The following is a 21529-nucleotide window of genomic DNA, read 5'->3' as shown; positions in this document are numbered from 1 at the left end:
TTTTGTTATAGAAAATGTTAAATAAAAGGCTTTAGGAAGCAAGAAGCTTCTTGTACAGGACTTCTCCATTGCCTGGTTTGCTGTTAGCAGATGAGAGAGCACTCATTACTTTGAACTGTTTGCTGGAATGTGGAAATCATTTCTAACAGGAAGAAAGAAAAGACCCTTGGTTGCATCAGGGTTTGTGGCAATGAGATTGCCTATCCCCTGTGCCACCAAGCTCATGGCCTTCTGCTCTTGGGAAGGTTTCCTGTAGATGGAGGGAGCCAGCATGAAGAGGTCACTTAAACTCTCCCCTGTTGACCCTCTTGCTCTATTCATCAGAGAAGAAAGCATAGTCACCACCTTCTCAATGACCCTATTTTCTTCAATCCTAACCCTGGCTCTTTGGGAAATTTCTAAAAACCCAGGGACACCCCGCCTTGTGTGGCCACAAACTGGTTACCTTCCTGCCAGGCCAGCTATAAGGATACCAGCAGAAACAGATGCTTCCCACTAGGCTGTGACTTCTCCCTCATCATGTGGTCCCCACTCAGCACCGTGTTCCCATTAGCCAAGCCCAGCGGAGGCAGGGTCTCAGACCCTGATCTCCACCTAGAAAGAAAGTAGAACAGGGCCACCCCTATACATGGCAACAGGAAAAGGGAGGAAGGGGCCAACATGCTGCTGTCAGGAGACAAGTGGCCAGGTTTCTTCACCTGCCCAGGCAAAGGATGTCCTACCATTCCAGTGCCCAGACACCAACACTGCCCCCTGTGTCTTTGGAAAACTCCTACCCCCTTGCCCCTATCTCTTATTGGGTGGTGAAAACAGGCTTTGCACTGTAATTCGCTTGAGTGTGCGGAGTATTTTTAATGCTTGTACGGTAAACCTGGGTCTGCCTTCTGTACTATTTAATGGTAAAATTCAATTTTGTTGTACTTGTTATAATAATATAATTCTGAGAGATATTGAACCAACCTGTCCTAAGACTATGTGTTAGTATGTGTGTATGCCACCCAGTGGCCCTTAGGGTAAAGCCAAGATGATGGTGCCAGTTTGTGTAAAACAGTTGAATGGTCACTTAGGGTTCCTAAGAAAGAAGTCAGTTAACCAATAAACCCCCGAGTCCGTAGCCTCTGGCCCTCCTGATCTGCTTTGTATGGGAAAGGGGCCATGAGATTGGCCTTCCGAGAAGCAGGCCATCTGGGCAACTGGTGCAGGGTAAGATGGCCCTAGCGCATGCCTGATCCCACCCCCAGACTGCTCCTCTGGCCCACTTTCTGTTTACCATGGAACTTCTCACCTCGCACCAATAAACAAGTGGTCACAACTCTCCCTGCTCTTCCTTCGGAGGAGCTGCTGGCTGCCTTTCAGGGCCTGGAGGCCCAGCTGTTGGAGCTGGAGGAAGACAGCCCCTGATTCGCTGTCAACTATAGAACCTAGGAGGAGAGTGGAGAAAACCAGGAACTTCCAAAAGCAATTAGATGTGCTCTCAAGGATGCTGTTAGGACTGGCTTCCGATTAACTTTTTTGTTTGTCCCCATACTTTTAAAATGGGCTCTGCAAGGACACGTAGGGATCAGACCCTATATCAAAACTCAGTGACCACAGAAACCCAATTTATTATGCACCCCTAAATTGCATATCTTCCCTTCCTCAGTCCCCTAAACCTTTCTAATCACGTTCTTCCAACTTGTCCCCGTCTTTATTCCTTGTCTCCCCAGGCAGGGGCCCGGGGAAGGTAAAGGGTAGAGACTCCAGGGTTCACTGGTGTCTGCCATTAGCTTAGGGTGGGAATCAGTGCAAAGCAAAGGTTAAAAAGCAAGGAAGTGTTTAATCGACGGTTCCAAATTTCCTTATGGCTATGGGCTGCTTCCGGAGTTGGATGCCTTCAGAAAGCAATGGGGTGGAGGGAGAGAGGTATGTGCACACAGATGGATTGGGAAGGGGGTGGGCTTAGCCCCCCCAGAGCTCATCAAAAGCTTATCAAAGGTACTTGGTTTCAGTTGATCTCAGAAAAGGTCTCCATACCTCCTCTCCCCCAGCCCACATTCAGAGTGGTTGTTCTCTTCATTGGGGCCAGTAAGGAACCATGGAGCCATTGGAACTTAGTCTCTCTTCCATGTGGAAAGGTCTTGGACAAATTAATTAGCTCTTTTCACTAAAGATAACCGCAGGCCTACATTTACCATGATCACCATGTGTCTTTTGTTCATGGGTTCAAATCTCACCTCTGCCACTGAATCATTGTGACATCTTAGGTGAGTCACTTCTCTCCACCTGCTTCTTCAAAAATAACCAGTATTAGGGGCAACTAGGTGGCACAGTGAGTAGAGCACCAGCCCTGGAGTCAGGAGGACCTGAGTTCAAATCCAGCCTCAGACACTTGACACATGTACTAGCTATGTGACCTTGGGCAAGTCACTTAACTCCATTGCCCTGCCTTCCCCCCTCCAAAAAAAAAAGCAGTATTATTATCACCATTTGACAGATGAGGAAATGGACTCAAAGAAATTAAGGGGCTCACCCAAGGTCACACAGCTATTAAGGTCAAATGGACAATACCTGTCAGCCAGAGGTCAAGCTCGGATCAAATGATTCAAAAGTCCATTGCTTTTTCTACTGTATCATATGATTACTTAAGACCTCTCCTAGTCCTGATATCCTGTGTTCTAACCATAGGCAGTAAATCAATATCAATAATAATCTCATAGATACCAAATGCTTTAGCATCCAAATTCACAAAGGAAACATCTGAGCTTCAAGAAGACATTGCCACAATGCGACACAATGTAAAACAATAGTGACAGGAGACTTCAATATCCCCCTCTCGATTTTGGACAAGTCTAACAGAAAGATGCTTAAAAGGGAAAATATGGAACTGAAGAGCTTTTTGGATCAACTTTATTAGCCACCTTTGTATCTATCAGCAGCAAAGTATGTCTTTATCCAAGTCACTGATAAAAAATTTTAAACATCACAAGGAAGAGCACAGATCATTGCACTGGGCATTCCACTGGAGACCTCTTGCCATGTTGACATTGAACCATTAACTCTTTGAGTCTAGCCTTCTTTTTAAATTTATTTTTAATTTTTAGTTTACAACGCTCAGTTCCGCCAGTGAATCCAGACTTCTAATGAATTCTGTAGCCCTCTAATTGTATTATCATCTAATCAATATTTTCCATTTTCTCCACACAAAAAAAATTGAGGTTTCAAAAGCTTTGCTGAAAGTTTACACAAACTATACCCAAAACATTCCTGCTATCTACCAGGTTAATACTTCTGTCAAAGAAAGAAAATGAGTTTAGGCATGACCTCTTCTTAACAATTGTCTCCATTCCTTTCTTGTTTAGATGGTCACCAACCATCCTTTTATTGATTTGTTCTAGAATTTTCCCAGGAATCTAAGTCAAGCTCACTGGTCTATAATTGTTAGACACTTTTCTATTCCTTTTTTTTTTTTTTTTGCAAACTAGGACATTTGTCCTTCTCTAGTCTTGTGACACTGCTGTCATTTTCTATAGTCTTTCAGATGTCATTGGCCGGGGTGGGGGAAGGAGGGGGTGTAGGAACCAGCTTGAACCAGCTCCCAAGAGCTAATTGTTAAATTTTCAGCATGAGTGTTTACATCTTGGAAACAAAGGCTACAGATGAGGGCTTGATTTATAGTGTCTAGACTTGAGAAAGTCTAGTCTTAATAACTTAATTAAAGTCTTAATAATGCAGATTAAATCCTAAACTGTGTCACGGTAACATTTTCCCCCAAAGGATAATTGCTAAGCATTTGCCAACACCCCACTGAAAATCACTGGCAGTGGCTCAGCAGTCCCATCTGCCAGCTCTTTCCCTATCTGAGGATATGGTTCATCTGGTCCAGGGGACTTGAATTCATAAAGGACAGTCTGGGACTCTCTTTACATCTCTTGACTATCAACCAGGGGTATGCTGGTAAAGGTTTAACAACCAGCTTTCCAAAAATGTACACCTGGCACACTTTTAAGTTTAACATGTACTGCTAACATTGTCTCCATTGCTTTCTTAAGTCTAGACAATCAACAAAACAATAAATCAAGCCTTAATTTGTAGCATTTGTCAATTTCTAGTGTGTAAATGCTCGTAATGAAAACTGAACAACTGGTCCATTCAAGTTGCATTCGACACACTCTTGGTATCAACTCCCCATTAGTCACTTTTGTTGTGAAATTTCCAATACAGAGAAAAAAAAAATCAAAATTGAGCAGCTTGGCTTTCTTTCCGTTGTCCGTTAGCATTATCCTGTCTACCCTGAGCAACAGCTCTCACCCTCCTTTGATTCTCTTTTTCCCTCCTGATAGAAATTTTAAAATCCTTTTGATTGTCCTAGGGCGCCCCTTGGCAGCCTGAGCTGATTCTGGGTTTCAGCATTGTCGGACACTATTTTTGCAGGGCTCTGCTACCCTCTTATTTTCATCCTCTGTTACTCAGCCTTAATTCCATCTTCTGCATATTTCTCTTTTGGATCAGAGTTGGTTGGGGACCTTCCTTTGCATCCACATTGGCATCTTTAGATGCATCCCATTCTTCCTCCATATTGAAATTGTTTCCCACTGTGTCTTCAGAATTCATCCTTGAGCATCTCTCATCCCTCCCAGGCTAACTTCTCTTGTAGCATTTTTAATCGCAATATTGCATAGGATCCTAGGAATCTTTTGGAAGTAGCTTTTCCAACATCCAGGGTGCATGTCAGACTGTGCCCAGATTTCCTCTTCTCTGTCACAGTCTCTAGGAAGAAACAGCCACTTGCCCACAGGGTTCCCATGATTTCGACCCCAGCAACCAGTTTTTCCCTATCAATGAGAATCACGTTCATGATGGAATTTCCAGTTCTGTTTCTCTTTCTGTTAATCTTCACCCAAATTCTCTCAGTTATGCTTTCTTCTTCCTCTCTCCCCCACCTACTACATGTTCCTGGATTTCCTCACATTGAGTATACCTTCTTAATATACAATGCCACCCTATCCCACACTTTTTAACCTATTCTATTTCTTTTGAATAAGAAATGCCCATCTAAAGCCATGGATTTCATGCCACTTGACTCCTCTGATGATTTTTTTCTAATTCAATATATTTTAATTTTTCTCCAATTACATATTAAAACATATTAAAACAATTTTAATTCGATTTTTTAAAGTTTTGAGTTCCAAATTCTATCTCTCCCTCCCTTCTCCCCTCCCTGAGACTCAAATAAAAGGGAAAAAAACGAAAGAAAGAAAGTGAAAAATAGTATGCTTCAGTTTGTATTCAAACAACATCAGTCCTTTCTCTGGGTGTGGATAGTATGCTTCCTCATTAGTCCTTTGGGATTATCTTGGGTCATTGTATTGCTGAGAATAGCTAAGTCATTCACACGATATTGCCGTTACTGTGTGCGATGTTCTTCTGGTTCTGCTCCCTTCACTTTGTATCAGTTCATGTAAGTCTTTCCAGGTTTTTCTGAAAGCATCCCGCTCATCATTTCTTATAGCCCAATAATATTCCATCACAATCATATACCCCCGTGATATTTTTCAGGTAAAATTTGCCTACTTGAGTTAGAACCTTTAGTTCTTCTTGAACTTCTTCTTCTTCTTCTGGTCTGTTCTTAAACTTTGACCATATAGTCCAGGCATTTGTATAGGCATTTGGGACCACAGGTTTTTACTACTGGTTTCTTTCTTGGAGTTTATCTCTTGTGAACTTCTGTGCATCTCAAATACTATCCTTTTTTATAAGTACTCTCTATGGGGGCTGATTGAGGCACCTGCATAAGTGGTTTTTCCACCCCTATTTTAGTTTAAAGCCCTCTTTGAATCTTTTTTTTAATTTGAGGGGGGAAGGAGGGCAATTGGGGTTAAGTGACTTGCCCAAGGTCACACGGCTAGTACATGTGTCAAGTGTCTGAGGCCAGATTTGAACTCATGTCCTCCTGACTTCAGGGCCAGTGCTCTACTCACTGTGCCACCTAGCTGCCCCTAAAGCCCTCTTGACTTGATTAGGAAGTCCCCTGACTAATGCAGTCTCCCCAAACTTGGTTAGGCATATTCCATCTCTGACTAGGAATTTGTCATCCCTATAATTTTAAGCCATGGTCAATATCCCATATTCAGACACCACCTTCCTTCTTAGCCAGTTATTCACTTCCCAGATTCGTTTTTCTCCTTTGCATCACTTGCCTCTAGCGGACAAATACCTTGCTTCCCCGCAGTCGTTAGTTTCTTGCTCAAGGCTTCAGAACCCTTGCTAGGGCTTGTGAGGGCCGTTCTGGCATTTTCGGGTAGCTGCTATCTGTTTTGATAGGTCTTGGGAAGTTCTCTGTCATCCCTTCCCCAGGAAGACAACAGATCTGTCTGTTGTTGCTATCAAGCTGACAAATAGTTACCTCAGTAAACCTGAGCAGAGAATGATCCTCTCTTCTGCCCTTTACCCCGATGACCTCACACCCAATGGCTTCCAAGGTTCTGCTCTCTCATTCTTGGGAGGAAAGGCAGCTTCTCCCTCCTTGGAGGAGCCATCTCCTTTGTCATCATGAAGAGCTCCAATTCTGGTTTTAAGCTCCAACTGTACAGTTACCCTTGAGCTTCTCTGTCTCTAGTGTATAGTACTTTTCCACTCCCAGACATCTTGACAACAATCATCTACTCCATTTCCCATTGTTTTTCCCCATCGAAGACTCAGTGATGTTTCCCCTAGGAACAGTAATGACCTAGAATGTTGAGAGGCACTCTTTGGATCCCCTCACCTTTTCCAGGAGGGAGATCAGCCTGTACTTGGATGTAGATAATGGTTATTTGGCTGCAGCAGGAATATAAGCATCTGCATGTTTAATGATGGTCACAGCACAATTTCTCCTACTCTCTGAAATGACCAAATTTTTATCCTTGGTTTTGTTTTGCTTTTAACTAGTTGTGAGCGATTGAAGCCCAACCCTAAGCAGCTGGTTAAAACATTTACAATCAGTTGTCACTTCTTAATGATCTGATACCCCCAGTCAACCCCTTTTCCTTGGGTCTGAAAAACTCCACACCCACCTTCCCTGGAGCCTCTCCTCCTACCTATTTCCCCAATTTACCCCACCCAACAACTCACTCTCTTAATGAGCCTTATCTTCTAATTACTGAACTTTCCTTTTCTTAGTTAACTTGTCTTGTCTTGCCAACTACTTTCTCCTTTTCCTTCTTGAGTCTTCCTCTTCAGGTTCTACTCCCTAGTTCTCCTTTATCCTTCTTAATTTTCATATACATATATATACACATATATGCATATATATATATATATATATATCCTCCTTACCTATCTTTGCTTCTTCTCCTCTTCCTTCTTTTTTTAAATATTTTTTTTTTTTACCATCCTCCCATTTGCACTGAAGTTACCAAGTATTGAAGCATGTCCCTTTTTTTGGAGGGGAGGAAGGCAGGGCAATTGGGGTTAAGTGACTTGCCCAAGGTCACACAGCTACTAAGTGTGTCAAGTGTCTGAGGCCGGATTTGGACTCAGGTCCTCCTGACTCCAAGGCTGGTGCTCTACTCACTGCGCCACCTAACTGCCCCATTATATGGACCTAGAGATTGTTCTCTTGGGGGAGGGTGTTCCTCAATATCTCCTAAATGTCATCAGATTTTCCCTCCCCAGATTCAACCTTTGACCTAGTTTACTAGAGTAAAGATCTTCAAAAGGTCGCCAACACAATTTCCTTCTCCTTTCTTATTCAGTTCGAATCTTCTTTTCTCCAGTTTCAACCATGGAAGTAGGGAGTAAAAATCCAAGATCTCTCCCATCTCTCTCCCATGCCTCCCATTTCATGAGTGAGAGAGAAGTCCTTCAGGTCAGAGAGGGGGAGGTCACCCTGGGCTGAGATGATCAGGGAAGGCTAGTGGAGAAGATGGAATTTAGCTGAATCTTGAAAGGCTGGTTGTCCCCCCTGCCCAGTCCAGTGGGGGGGGGAGCCAATGTTTTCAGTGCCTAAGGAAAATCGGTGCTGGGAAAGAAGTAGCAATTACAGCTATGAGAGAGAAACAAGTCATGACCTTTGGCCACTGCCTCCCTCCTTTCTTTAGCTCAAGGTCATAGGGTATGAGGAAGGGACCTCAGAGGCCATCAAGCCCAATTCCTTTATTTTACATGTAACAAGACTGAGGGCAAGAGAGGTTAAGTGACTTGCCCAAGGTCACATAGCTGGTAAATCTCTGATGAAGGATTCAAACACAGATTTTTCTGACTCCAAGACCAGTGCTGTATCCACTGGACCACCTAGCCGCCCTAGGTCTTAGAATGCTTGACTCTCCCCCAGCCCCACCTTAGTGTGTCATTTTGTATACTAGCAACTAGACCAAACATAGTAATTCAAAGAAGCCTGCTTCCAACCCTCAACCCACATCCTGCCAGGAATACCCTCTGAACCTTTGAAAAGGCAGCCTGAACAGGGAGGAGGCCACTCTCGTTTTTCCCATGGAGAGAAATCATTTTTCATTAGAGGTCATTCCAGGAAGGCCTCTGTCTCTGTCTTCAGAATGGCTTTAAATACCCTTCCCCAGGCTTACAGCCATCGAAAAACCACCTATTAAGGAAGTCAGGCTTTGGCTGGACTTGAAACATCATGGTTTGCTCATTTCCAAAGAGGAGCTGTTGGAATGGGACCTCAACAGAGAGTATTTGCTTACCCCCTACCCCCATCCCCAGAGTGGGAAGATTAGTCCATCTTGCTTTCTTCCTTCTGAAGGAAGGACTGGGGTCAGCTCTCCTTGAAGGACATCAAGCAGTAGGACTTTAACTCAACCCAATTTTTTTTTCTCTTCTGAAAAAAATTATTTTTTTTCAATTAACATGCATTTTTTTCTCTCCTTCACACTCCTCTCCCAATGCTCCTCCAAAAAAAATTCTTGCAACAAACATGCATAATCCAGCAAAACTAATTCCCACACTTGCCATGTCCAAAAATATATCTTCTTCTGCATCCTAAGTGCATCCCTTCTGTCAGGAAGTAGGCAACATGCCTTATGATCAGTCCTCTGGAGTCGTGGCTGGTCATTGCATCGATCAGAATTCTTAAGTCTTTTAAAATTGTTCATTTTCACAATGTTGTCGTTATATGAATTGCTCTCCTGGCTTTTCTCACTTCCCTCTGCATCAGTTCATAGAAGTCTTCCCAGGTTTCTCATTTGGGGAATAGCTGAGCAAATGATGACATATGACCATAATGAAATCGTATTGTGCCCAACCTAGTTCTGAAAATCCAACCCCCTCCCAGCCAAGGCAATACTCTTCCAAATTGGGACCCTTGGCAGAAGGTAGGGCTATAGTATACATCATCTCCAACTCATGGAATGTCAAATGTGGAAGGCACCTTAGAAGGCATCTTCTTCAAACTCCTCATTTAATATGGAAGGAGACTGAGCCTCCAAGAGGGAAATTCGCAGAATTATAGAATAACAGAGCTGGAAGGGACCTCAGAAGCCAAGTAGTCCAATCCGTGCCAGAGGAAGCATCCCTCCACCAGCCTGTCTGATGAGTGGCAGTCCAGCCTTTGGGTGATCCCCCGTGACAGGGAACTCACTCCCTCCTAAGATAACCCATTCCATTTTTGGAATTGTCCCTAAATTGTTAAGACGTTTTTACTTACATCAAGTGGAAATGTGCTTTTTGGCAACGTCTGCCCAGCTTCTCCAAAACGTCCTCTGGGGCCAAGCAGAACTAGTTCAGTCTATCTTCCTCATAATAGCCCTTCAAATACTCATAAACAGTTATCACATTTCCCCTAAGTTTTCTGTTCTCTAAGCCAAATGTCCCCAGTTCCTTCAGTCAACCTCCAGATACTGTGACCTTGGGCTCTTCACCATTGGCGTTCCCTTCCTCCTTAGCCCCTCCAGTCCATCCATGTCTTTCCTCAAATGTGTTCCTGTCCTCAGTCCCTAACACAGTCCTCCAGATGGGGTCTAGAAAAGGCAGAGTTCATCTGGGCTCCCACCTCTCTGTTCTGGGATATCTTGCTTCTCTTGATGACGTACCCTTTCTTGGCTGCCATATTACACTGTTGACTCCTCTTGGGTTTACAATCCACTAACGTATCTTGGTTCTTTATCAGATAAATCACCATCTTCCCCCATCTTGTGCTTGTGAAAGCAATTTTTTTAACCCAAGTGGAAAACTATATATTGACCTCTACTAAGTTCCATCATTCCAGGTTTGACCCAGTTTTCCAGCACAGTTTTGTTTTATTGTTATTTTCTGCAGCTGAATCCTTGTCCACGATGTCATGCCTTCCATCTCCACATCGTTAAAAATTTGGTAAGCCTAACATCTGTACCTAGGATCAAGCGTGCATTCATGGGGTGCTCCAATGGAGACCTCTTTCCAAGCTTATATTTGAACCATTAATAATTTGATGTGGTAAAAAGAGTTTGAATTTATAGTCAGGAGAAACTGGCTTCAAATGCCACCTTGGACATTTTACCAGCTTAGTGACCTTCACCCAGTCACCTCGCCTCTCTGGGCCTCAGTGCCTCATGTGTAAAATGAAAGGGTTGGTCCCTTAGGTTCCTTTGGCTCAAAATCTATGATCTTGTAACATTCTTTGAGTTCCGTTCCAATTCAATCAGTTCCAAAATTCACCTATTATCTTGGGGAAAAAAACTTTTATATCTTTCTGAGCCTTAGTTTCCCCATACATACTTCATAGTTCATAGATTAGAGCTGGAAGGAAACTCAGGGGTCATCTAGTTTAATCTCCTTACTTTATAGAGGAGGAAACTTAAGGGAAGTGATTTGTCCAAGGTCACACAAGCTAAGTAGCAGAGCCAGGGCCTCTGACTCCCCGTCCTTCAGGGATATTTCAGAGATTTCATTAATTATGGGTGCTCCCTCCATTAGTGTAGATCACAACCTGTCTACAAGTTAGAGAATGGTCTTCATGAGTTATGGCTAAAAAATGTGTTACCCTAGAACTAATTTAATAATCAGCTCCCTCCAGTCTGGTGAGTCTGGTCTTTGGCCAGTAGCTTGAGACCTACCCAGGCTATGGGTTCTGTCAGTAGGGCCTCTTAGAACCCGGGATCATCTCTATAGCGTGATGGGGTCTTAGGAGACTTCAATGGAATTTTCCCATCTGTAAAATGGGCATAAGAGTCTTCCATGTACTTAACACAGAGGACAGAGGAGAAAGTCAAACAAGACAATGGGTACAAAGTGTTCCATAACCACAAAAGCATTATATAAACATGGCATTATTAGAATCAGAGATTCTATGAACAGGAAGGGACCTTGAAGGCCATCTAGGTCAACTGATACATGACTCAGAATCCTCCCTATCATATCCTCAACAAGTGTCCATCAACGTGCAACCTCCAGTGAGAGGGGACTCATTAATTCTTTTTTTTTATTTTATTTTTTAAATTATTTTTATATCATCGAGTATTTCGCAATTACATGTAAAAAAATTTAACAACCATTTCTTTTTAATTTCAAGTTCCAATTGTCTCCTTCTTTCCCAGCCCCTCCTCTCCTTGAGAAAGCAAGCAGTTTAATTTCAATTTTTAATTATACATGTGAGGTCATGCAAAACATATTTCAATAATAGCGAGAACTCATTAATTCTTCACTCCAAGATTCAGCTTCCTTCTACACCCTGGGGGGGGGGGGACCTTCTCCCTAACCCCCCCCACACCAAAACAATTACTTTGTGCTTATGGTCATGCTGACTCTCCCTCCCCCACCCCACTCCCAACAGAATGAAGCTCCTTGAAGTCTGGGACCGTTTGGTTTTGATCTGTCTCCCCAGAAGCTGATGGGAGGTAAACGCTTGTTGAACTTACACTGAACCGATCTGAATGAACTCCTAAACCAGCCCATGCTCCCTAGGGATTGCTCGCATTTTTAAAAAGTTTTTCCTTATAACATTCACAAATCTGCGGGTCAATCAACAAACAACTTCCACGCATTGGTCCTGGTTCTGCCCTCTGGAGCCAAATACAAGAAAACCCTTTCCTGGTTACCCCCTCCCCCACATGCTAGCTGGGTGACCCCGGGCAAGTCACTTCACCCTGTCTGCCTCAGTTTCCTCATCTGTAAAATGAGCTGGAGAAGGAAATGGCAAACCACTCCAGTATCTCTGCCGAGGAAATCTCAAATGGGGTCATGAAGAGTCTAGTGTGACTGAAACTACCCAACGACGACAGCAAATGCTAATATCCTCCCTCCAGGGGTGTACTGGAGAGCCCATTGTTAAATTTGTTAGGGTGAGCATTCGAACCTCAGAAATCGACAAATGCTACAAACCAGGGCTTGTTGAGTACCGAGACTGAAGAATGTGACAGAGAAAATGCTCGCAATGCAAATTAGACTGAAAGGTGTATCAAGGCACAATTTTTCCCTAAGAAAGCACTTTAACTCTGTTAAATACTTCGAAGCACCCCCTTGTCTCCCTCCCTGAACTGCCTTGTGCTTGTTCTCTATATATGAGTGTGGGCGCATGTTGTCTCCAACAATGGAATGGAAGCTCCTTGAGGGCAGGGATTACATCCCTGCAGTCCAGCAACCTGTCTGGCACACAGTAGGTCTCAATAAATGCTTGTTGGCTGATTAATCATAGATTTAGCCTCCTGTCTCAGAGGTCCTCTAATTCAAGCTCCCCACTTCACAGATTAGGAAACTGAGACAGAGATTTACTCACCTAAGGTATTGGAGCCCAAGTGGCAAAGCCAAGATTCAAACCCAGATCATCTAAGTCAGAATTCAGCCCTTTGTCCACTCATCCCTGTTCCGCACTCCAGCCTTCCAAATCCTCGAAGATATCTCTCCTCTCCCCCCGCCCCCACCCCGTCTGCTCTTTCCCCTGCTAACCTTCCTTAGCTCTTTCCACCCACTGACCTTCCTTTGGCCCTTCGCCATCTTGGTCGCACTCCTCTGGATGGGCGCCATTTTGTCGGTGTCTTTCTTGAAGTGTGGCACCCAGACCTGAACCCAGTCCTCCAGATAGGTCCGACGGAGGCAGAGGTCAGTAACACCATCCCGTTCATATTCCTGGACTCCGTGCCTCTCATGGAGGCAGCTGAGAGCTGTGGACGTAGAGTCAGGAACATCTGAGTGGAAGTCTGGCCTCAGATGCTTACTAGCTGGGTGACCCTGAGCAAGTAAGCGACTTCAACCACTGTCTGCCTCAGTTTCCTCATCTGTAAGATGGGGATAAGAACCTCAACTTATCTCCCAGGGTTGTTGTAAGGATCCAATGAGATAATATAATATTTGTAAAGTGCTTTGCAAACCTTAAAGTGGTACATAAATACCAGCTGTTATTATTATCATGAAACTTGTAGTAGCAGTGTCAATCATGATATTATTTACAGGGATCGGACCTCTGTGTGTGTGTGTGTGTGCATGTGTGTGTGCATGTGTGTGTGTGCATGTGTGTGCGTTTGTGTGTGTGCGCGTGTGCGCACACACATTAGGAAGAACTCCTAATTACGTGGATCTTCCGTGGAAGGTTTCTAGAGATATGTACAGGATGAGAAGATGGTAAGAGGTTGGACCCCTTCAGGGTTGGGGGTGGGGAGGGAGCTGGGAAGAGAGACATTGCTGTTCAGTTGTGTCTAACTCTTCATGACCCCATTTGGGGTTTTCTTGGCAAAGCTACTGGAGCGATTTGTCATTTCCTTCTCTGGCTCATTTAACAGATGGGGAAACTGAGGCAAACAAGGTGAAGTGACTTGCCCAGGGTCACACAGCTGGGAAGTATAGAGGCTGGATTTGAATTCAGGTCTTCCTGACTCCACTGAGCCACCTAGCTGCCTCTTGCGGGGTGATGTAGTAAAATTCTAGAGAAGCATTAAGGGCTTGGAGAAGAGTACTGGTACCTAGTACAAGGCAGTGAGTGACAAATCTGCCTTGGCGTTCAGGATCTAGAGCCTGGTGGGAAAGTGGGTGGTTCTCCCCATTAGCCACAGCACCGATTGTGCCTGCTTGGTATCAAAGGACCTGGGTCATAGGCTGAGAGCTGGGAGGGCCTCTAGCTTATTACAGATGAGGAAAACTGAGACCAGGAGGGCAATGACTTTGCTGAGGTGTCACACACAGTCAATTGTGGGGCCCAAATTCCAGCTCAGGGCCTGTGACTTCCACTTCGATGCCCCCTCCCCTGCACCATCCCGGCATGAGTGCCCAGAACAGGGTGGGGGGCTCCTTGCCCTGGGTCTTCATCTAGCCCAGAATTCCTTCTTCCGAGGCCAGTGCCCTCTCCATTTCCCTCTGCTGCCCCTCCTGAGGCTCCCACAAGACCCCCCCCCCCCCCGGGGATCCCTTCATTCTAGCAGCTCTCCTCCTGAGCTTTCCCTTCCAGCTGTAGTGAACTGACTTTTCCCTGGCCCTTCCTTCTCTTGCAGCAGTTTTCTGGAGGCCCCTGGCAGCTCTCCAGGCAGCATGGTTTGCTTATGGTGGGGGGAGGGAGGTGTCTTTACCTTTCTTCAAGTAAGCAGGGAGGCCCTAGGGTCTGAAAAAATATTATAGAAACAGTGCACTGTTTTGCTGCTGAAAATCCGGAGCTGAGGTGGGCCCGGGGTAGAAAGAACTTTATAGTCCCTCTCCCCCCAGGCTAACTCAGAAACCATAATAACGATGTTATTCTCCCCTGCCCCATTCTGGTTACAGACACCCACTCCCCACCCCTCACCCCACCCCCGCCTGGCCTCTGATATGGCTGGGGATCTCCCATGCCCCCCACGAGCTTCCCAGGGCTCCTTCCTGGGCTTCGGCCTTGACCTGTCACCTCCTGGGCTCCTCCGACAGCTCCAAAGGCCCAGGGTTTTTGGCCATCCTGTGTGTGAGCAGCTTCATTCCTCAGTCATAAACGAAATGGTCTGTAAAGCAGTGATGGGGCCTGGGGGGCCCAAATGAAAGCCTGGGCTGTTCTTCCCCACACCGGGAGCGGAAACCTGCAATGCCCCGCAGATTCCGACCCAGACAGGCTGGGGATGGCCGGCCTGGGCCCAGGGGCTAATATCGACCCCACAGCCAGCATCTGGGTGGTCTGGGGCTGAGACGGGCAGGGGGGGTCCGGATTCCTGGCTTCCTGTTTTACAGCTTGAAGCAAGCTTGAGAGTTCCCGATTGGAGGGCAATTCCAGCTCCTGGACCCCCGGCTGCCCATTGCTGTCCTTCACAAGGAGATGAAGTCTGGGGGTGACATCTCTGACCCACCATGGGCTTAGTCCAATTGAACAAGTGTTTATTGAGTGCTTGCCCTACATCAGGCACTGTGCTAAGCCCTGAGGATACAAATCAATGAATCCAATCAACGAGCATTTATTAAACACCTACTATATGACACCAACCCACAGGCATTTATTAAGCACCTATTATGTGCCACCAGTCTGCAAGCATTTATTAAGCAACTACTATGAGCTACCTATCAATAAATATTTATTAAGTACCTACTATGTGCCAGGCACAGTGTACTATTTATTAAGTACCTACTATGTGCCAGCCACTGTGCTAAGCACTAAGCTTATAAAAAAATAAAGACTAAAAAAAATCCCTGCCCTCTAGGAGCCCACAGTCTATTAGGAAGACTACAGGTACTTAGGTGAGAATAAGCAAAATCAATATAAGATGAAAACAAGCTAAATCTGATTGGGGGCACGGGGAGGAGGGGGATGCTAGAAGCTAGGAGAATCAGGAAAGGCTTCCTGTACATGGTGGCATTTGTGCAGAGTATTGAAGGAAACAAAAGATTCTAAGAGACAGAAATGAGGAGGGAGTGTGTTCTAGGGATGAGGCACAGCCAGTGCAAAAGTGTGGCGATGGGAGATGGAACGTCATGTGTGCTGAGCGGCAAGGCTCTATGGTCTACACCAGGGCTGTCCAAAACACGGACCGTGTGCCCCATGCGGACCATCTGTGTCCACCACAAGCACAGAAATCAACACAAAGGCTTTAGTTAAAGCATTTCCGTCGATTTCCATACTCCTAGTAAACACAGGCCGGCCACAGGTGGCCCGAGGGTCGCACTTTGGACAGCCCTGGTCTAAGCCTACAGGAAGGTTATTAATGCATAATGATTCTGGAAAGGTCAAGCAGTTTGGGGTCCTATTATGAAGGATATTAAAAGCCAAGCAGAATCTTGATCTTCGAAGTCATGAGGAGCCATTGAAATTTATTGAATTGGGGAATGACACGGGCAGATCTACGCTCCAGGAGAATCGCATAGTAATTTTCCTCCTAGTAAGTGATTGGTATTGAAGGTCCAAAATGAGAGGAAGGAAACAGGCATTTATTAAGCTCTTGCTGTGTGCCAGCCGCTGCGCTAAGTGTTTTACATCTATTATCTCGCTCCATCCTCACAATAATCCCGGGATGTGGGCGCTCTTATCCCTATTTTAGAGATCAGAAAACTGAGACAAATGGAGGTTGAGTAACTAGCCCAGGATCACCCACCCAGGATTTGAACTCAGAACTTCCCAACTCTCGGCCTGTCGTTCTATGAGAATAAGAGACATTCGGCAGAAGGCCATAGTAAATTTTGATGCCCAACCCGAATATCAGCAGCCTACTCCAAGTGTTCCTATGTTCCCTTAACAATGGTAGAAAGAGCCCTGGCTCTGGAGTCAGAGGCCCTGGGTTCAAATCCTCCTCTAATGCTAATTCTCTGTGTCACCTTTGGTAATTACTTAACCTCTCTGGGCCTCAAGTATGAAAGAAAGAGGCTGAACCAGATGGCCTCTGAAGTGCCTTCCAGCTCTAAAATTCTGTGAATACATTATCTACCTTGGGAGGGGGGAAAGGGACCTTGAAGGGAGAGGGGTCTTGTCATTGTTGGAGGGTGGTTTTTTTTTTAATTCAGATCTGTTTTTGTTGGAACAGGGAAACATCTAGGAGGAAAGCTTCCTCCCCCAATGCAGGTGAGCAACTACTTTGCAATTTGTAGTTTTTAAGACTCACCTGGGACACAGCAGTTAAGTGACTTGCCCAAGGTCTCGCCATCAGTATGTTTCAGGGGTAGGTTTTGAACTCAGTCTTCTTGCCTCCAGGGCCGGCTCTCTATCCATCATATTGACCCAAGTGGAGAGATACTTCGGAGTTATTTTCAAGGGAAGGAGGACAACAACACTTGGAGTCCCAGAAGACCCAGGTTCTAGCTTCCGCTGCTGCTCATTAAGTAAGTGACATTGGGCAGTTACTAAAATATTTTAAAAACAAGCCCAGGAGCTCCAGGTTAGGAAGCCCTCGCCTAGATTCTCTCTCAGGCTCCCTGTTAGCCCTGGAGTTCTCTGGTTCATGATAAATGGACACTTCCTATACAAAGGAGAGTCAGTGAGCATCCCCCCAGCCAGCCCAGCCACCTTGACCGAGGACACTGAGGTATAAAGGCCTGTACTGTGGCCCACCCTCCCACTTGCCAATCATTGTATAAACACATGCCTGGATATATAGACACCGTGGGAGTAACTGCCAAGGTGGCACTTTCACTCCCTTCCCCGGGTTTCATTTCTTGTTCAATGAAAACAACTCAGGCCCAAATCGCCAAGGCCTAAAATTATAAAAATACGGGGCCCATATTATCATAAAAATATTTGAGCACAGTAAGGCCCTATTGGTGACAAGCCAGGGCGGCCAATTTCTCTAAATCAGTCTGTTTCAGTAGTATCCCCCTGGAAATACTCAGAGGCAAGAGAAATTTGGTTTTCATTAACCACTGAATGTGAGGAGTTCTGTCCCTTTGAATGGGGCTTTGATTCTGGCTGATGGTGGAATCTTTCCAGGAGCTGGTGTGTGTGTGTGTTTTTGGTGGTGTGTGTGTGTTTTTTCTGTTGTTGTTTCTTATAAAATGGCCCCTGCCTCTCTATCTTATATCTCCCCAAACTACATGGGAGTTAGACAGAGGCCTCAACCACTTGGTTCCACATAAGCTGTAAAGTCAACAGCTAGGTCGGGTGTGAGAGGCAAGCGAGAACGGTTACCTTTATTGACTCTGAGGTTTTATTAAAAACATTACGATGTTTTCTTGTGGCCTGGGTCAACCCCATCTGGGACTATGGGCCAGCAAGGGGTTGGCAGGGCGAGCAGGGATTTCATGGGATCCAGAAAGGGCAGGTCAAGGGGGACCCTGCTTGGATTTGCCCCTTCACCTTTGCAAGTAGGGTTCTCTACTGCACTAAACCTCTTCTCAGAGCTCAGAATGGTAGAACACAGAACATCAGAACTGGGAGGGCCCATAGAAGAGAACATCAGAACTGGGAGGGCCCTTAGAACAGAGAATGCCAGAGTTGGGAGGAACCTTAAAACAGGGAATGTCAGAGCTGGAAGGGACATTAGAACACAGAATGTCAAAAGTGGGAGAGCCCTTAGAACAGGAAATGTCAGAGGAGGGAAGGCCTCAGAACACAGGATGTCAGAGCTGGGAGGGCCCTTACAAGAGACCCCCAGAACTTCAAGGGCCCTTAGAACCGGGAATGTCAGAGTTGGGAGGAATCTTAGAACACAGAATGTCAGAGCTGGGAGGGCCTTAGAACACAGGATGTCAAAGCTGGGAGGGTCCTTACAAGAGACCCCCAGAACTTTGAGGGCCCTTAGAACTGGGAATGTCAGAGTTGGGAGGAATCTTAAAACAGGAAATGTCAGAACTGGGAGGGGCCTAAGAACACAGTGTCAGAAGCAGGAGGACCCTCATATTGTTGTTTGTCCTTCATTCTCAAGAGGGCCCTGACATCAGGAAGATGATGCCATGACTTGCAAGTGAATTGGATTTAAGGGAGGGAGGGCTGTGCAAGTCACCAGCCTTACCCTCTCCTCCGGAGCCATCTGGGTCCAGTGGCCAGAGATAGATCAGGACGACTGGAGATGGCTCCCTGGAGGGCCCTTAGAGCACAGAATGTCAGAGCTAAGAGAATCCTTAGAAGAGAGAATATTAGAATATAGACCATCATAACTGGAAAGTACCTTTGAAATCATCTAATCCAAACCTTTAATTTTATAGATGATTTTTATCTCAAAGAAGTGGCCTTCACTTTATTGTTTTTCATCTTGTTTTGACCCAAGAGATACAGTGAGCCCAGTTATCAAACACAATTCCCTGGGGTGGGGGTGGGGGTGGACAATGAGCCAGCTTTGACTATATGATCCTAACATTGTTGGTCAAACTTGCCTTTCCACGCTGACTTGGCAGTCGCTGAGATCACTGTTCTCTTGACTCTCTTTCTTCACTCTTCATCTTCCACTTTACAGCAATCTCAAAAAACCTCAAAAAATTGTGGGGGAAAAGCAACCATATTTTTAAATAGAAAAAATACTTGAAACATAAAGCCTTAGCTATCTATACACAATGGACAATGAGTAATTCTGGATAGCTGAGGATTTAGACCTTTTACAAAATAATTTAGACACTCTGGATGGAAAAGTGTCTACGCCCTTTCCCTCTAATGAAGGGGAAATCTGAATATCAAGTAACCTTTTCTCTGTGACTCAGGGTCATAGTAATGAGAGGTAGTGAAGCCTAGTGGGAAGGATATTAATCCAGGCCAGTCTCTGATCATCTGAGTCCACTCCTTAATTCAATAAACCTTTTTAAAGTGACTACTATGGACCAGACACTGTGACCGGCATAGGGGAATACAAAGATAAAAAATCTGTGAAATGGTCAGAATCATATCCCCTCCTTTCTTCCCAGGATAGTCACAAAGAAAGTGCTTGTAACCCTGAAAGACCCAGAGAAATAAAAATGGTCATGATCATGATGCTGTGAATGACTCCTCTGGGAAGGCTTCTGTGTATGTAGTTCAGTGGACAGAATGCTGGCTCTGGAGTCCAAGGGCCTGAGTTCAAATCCTGGCTCTTCCACTTACTTCCTGTGTGACCTCGAACAACATCACCTACCCTCTCTGGCCTCTAGCTTCCTCCTCTTTAAAACAAGGGGGTCGGATTAGGTGATCTCTGGGATTCCTTCCACATCTAGATCTCCGATCCTATTCTAGGCAAGACAATTTGGGTAAAATTGTCTCTGATGGTTGCCATCACTTCCGTTCTCCAGCGCATTGAGGTCCGGTCCAAATGATCACAAGTTCCACAGTAAGGAAATCCACAGCAATGGACTTTCTATCCTCATTTCTATGGGGCTGCCTGAGGGCAGGGCCCTAGAATGGTTAGCTCTTAGAGGTTCCTTTCAGGCTTCCCTTAGGAGGAGAAGCCCAGCCCAGCCCAGTGAGGGAGGCCAGTGCTTCGTGGCCCAGAGTGGTTCACATTCCTATTAATCCACAGCTTAGAAACCACAGTCCCTGCCAAACCACAGGCAGAGGTGGCAGGAGTAGACACCCAGAGTGTGCTTAGTAGGTCTGGGAGAAGAAGCGACCACCCAGAGCCAGGACCCAGGGAGCAGGGAGGGGAAGCAGCCAGGCTGCTGTGTGGGTGGAACACAACTGGAGGACAGCAATGGACCTGGCCCCTTTCCACAGACTCTGGGTTTTTGAACTTATAGTGAATGTATTCTATGCAAGGAGCAGTTTGGTCTCGTGGAAAGAGCTTTGGACTCAAAGTCAGAAACTCTGGGTTGGAGATTTTGCTCCATCATTAACTAGCCGTATGACTGGGCAAATCCCCTCAAGACCTCTCTGATGCTCAGTCTCCTCCCACCAGTGCTCTCCCTCCTTTCCTCTGCCTCTTGACACCCCTGGCCTCCTTTATGACTCTGTTCAAATCCCACTTTTTGCAAAAAGCCTCTGCTTATCCCCAGTCCCCACAGCTGCTAGTCCCTTCTCCTTGAAGATTCCCTTCCTTCTACTGGATACATATCTTGTAGGTACCTAATCAATTACGCGTCTCCTCTGTTAGACTTCAAACCCCTCAAGGGCAGGAACTGTGTTTTTACCTTTCTTTGTAACCTCAGCCCTTAGCACAATGGACACGTCACTAGCCTCGCTGAGAAACAATTTCCTCAACTATAACGCAGAGATAATATTAGTACTTTTGTCACAGGGTGACGTAACGTTTGAAAATCTCTTTGCGCTCACGGTCTCTGCCTGCTACGCATCTGCTGCCCAGATCCCTCCTCTTCTGCGTCCCATCACACCCTCGACACCCCCCAGCCAGGCAACTCTCTGAGACTTGGGGGTGGCTGCCTGCACCAGTAGAGGGAGTTTCCTCATCTTGGAGGTCCCTATCCCGATCAAATCACAATTCCGATCCCTATCTCTATTCCTAACATGCCCTGTAAATGCCAGAGGGGCTAGGAAGACCACAATCAATAGACCAGTCAACAAACATTTATTAAGCACCTTATTTATTTTATTTATCCTCCTTTATTAAGGGAAATGGCAAAAGGGAGGAAGAAAGGAAAAGGAATATGTACGTATAAAGCGCCTACTATGTGTCAGGCGCTGTGCAAAGTGCCAGAGATACGAAATAAGGCAAAAGAGGTCCCTGCCCTCGGGGAGTTTACAATCTAACCAGGGAGACGACGACGTGTGAACAAATCTAGGAAAGCAAGCTCTGTACAGGACAAATGGGAGATGATTACCATAAGGAAGGTGTTACAATTAAGAGGGGTTGGAGAGGGC

Source organism: Trichosurus vulpecula, chromosome 2 (assembly GCF_011100635.1).
Source record: "Trichosurus vulpecula isolate mTriVul1 chromosome 2, mTriVul1.pri, whole genome shotgun sequence".
Lineage (NCBI taxonomy): Eukaryota > Metazoa > Chordata > Mammalia > Diprotodontia > Phalangeridae > Trichosurus > Trichosurus vulpecula.
This window is presented reverse-complemented; position numbering follows the sequence as displayed.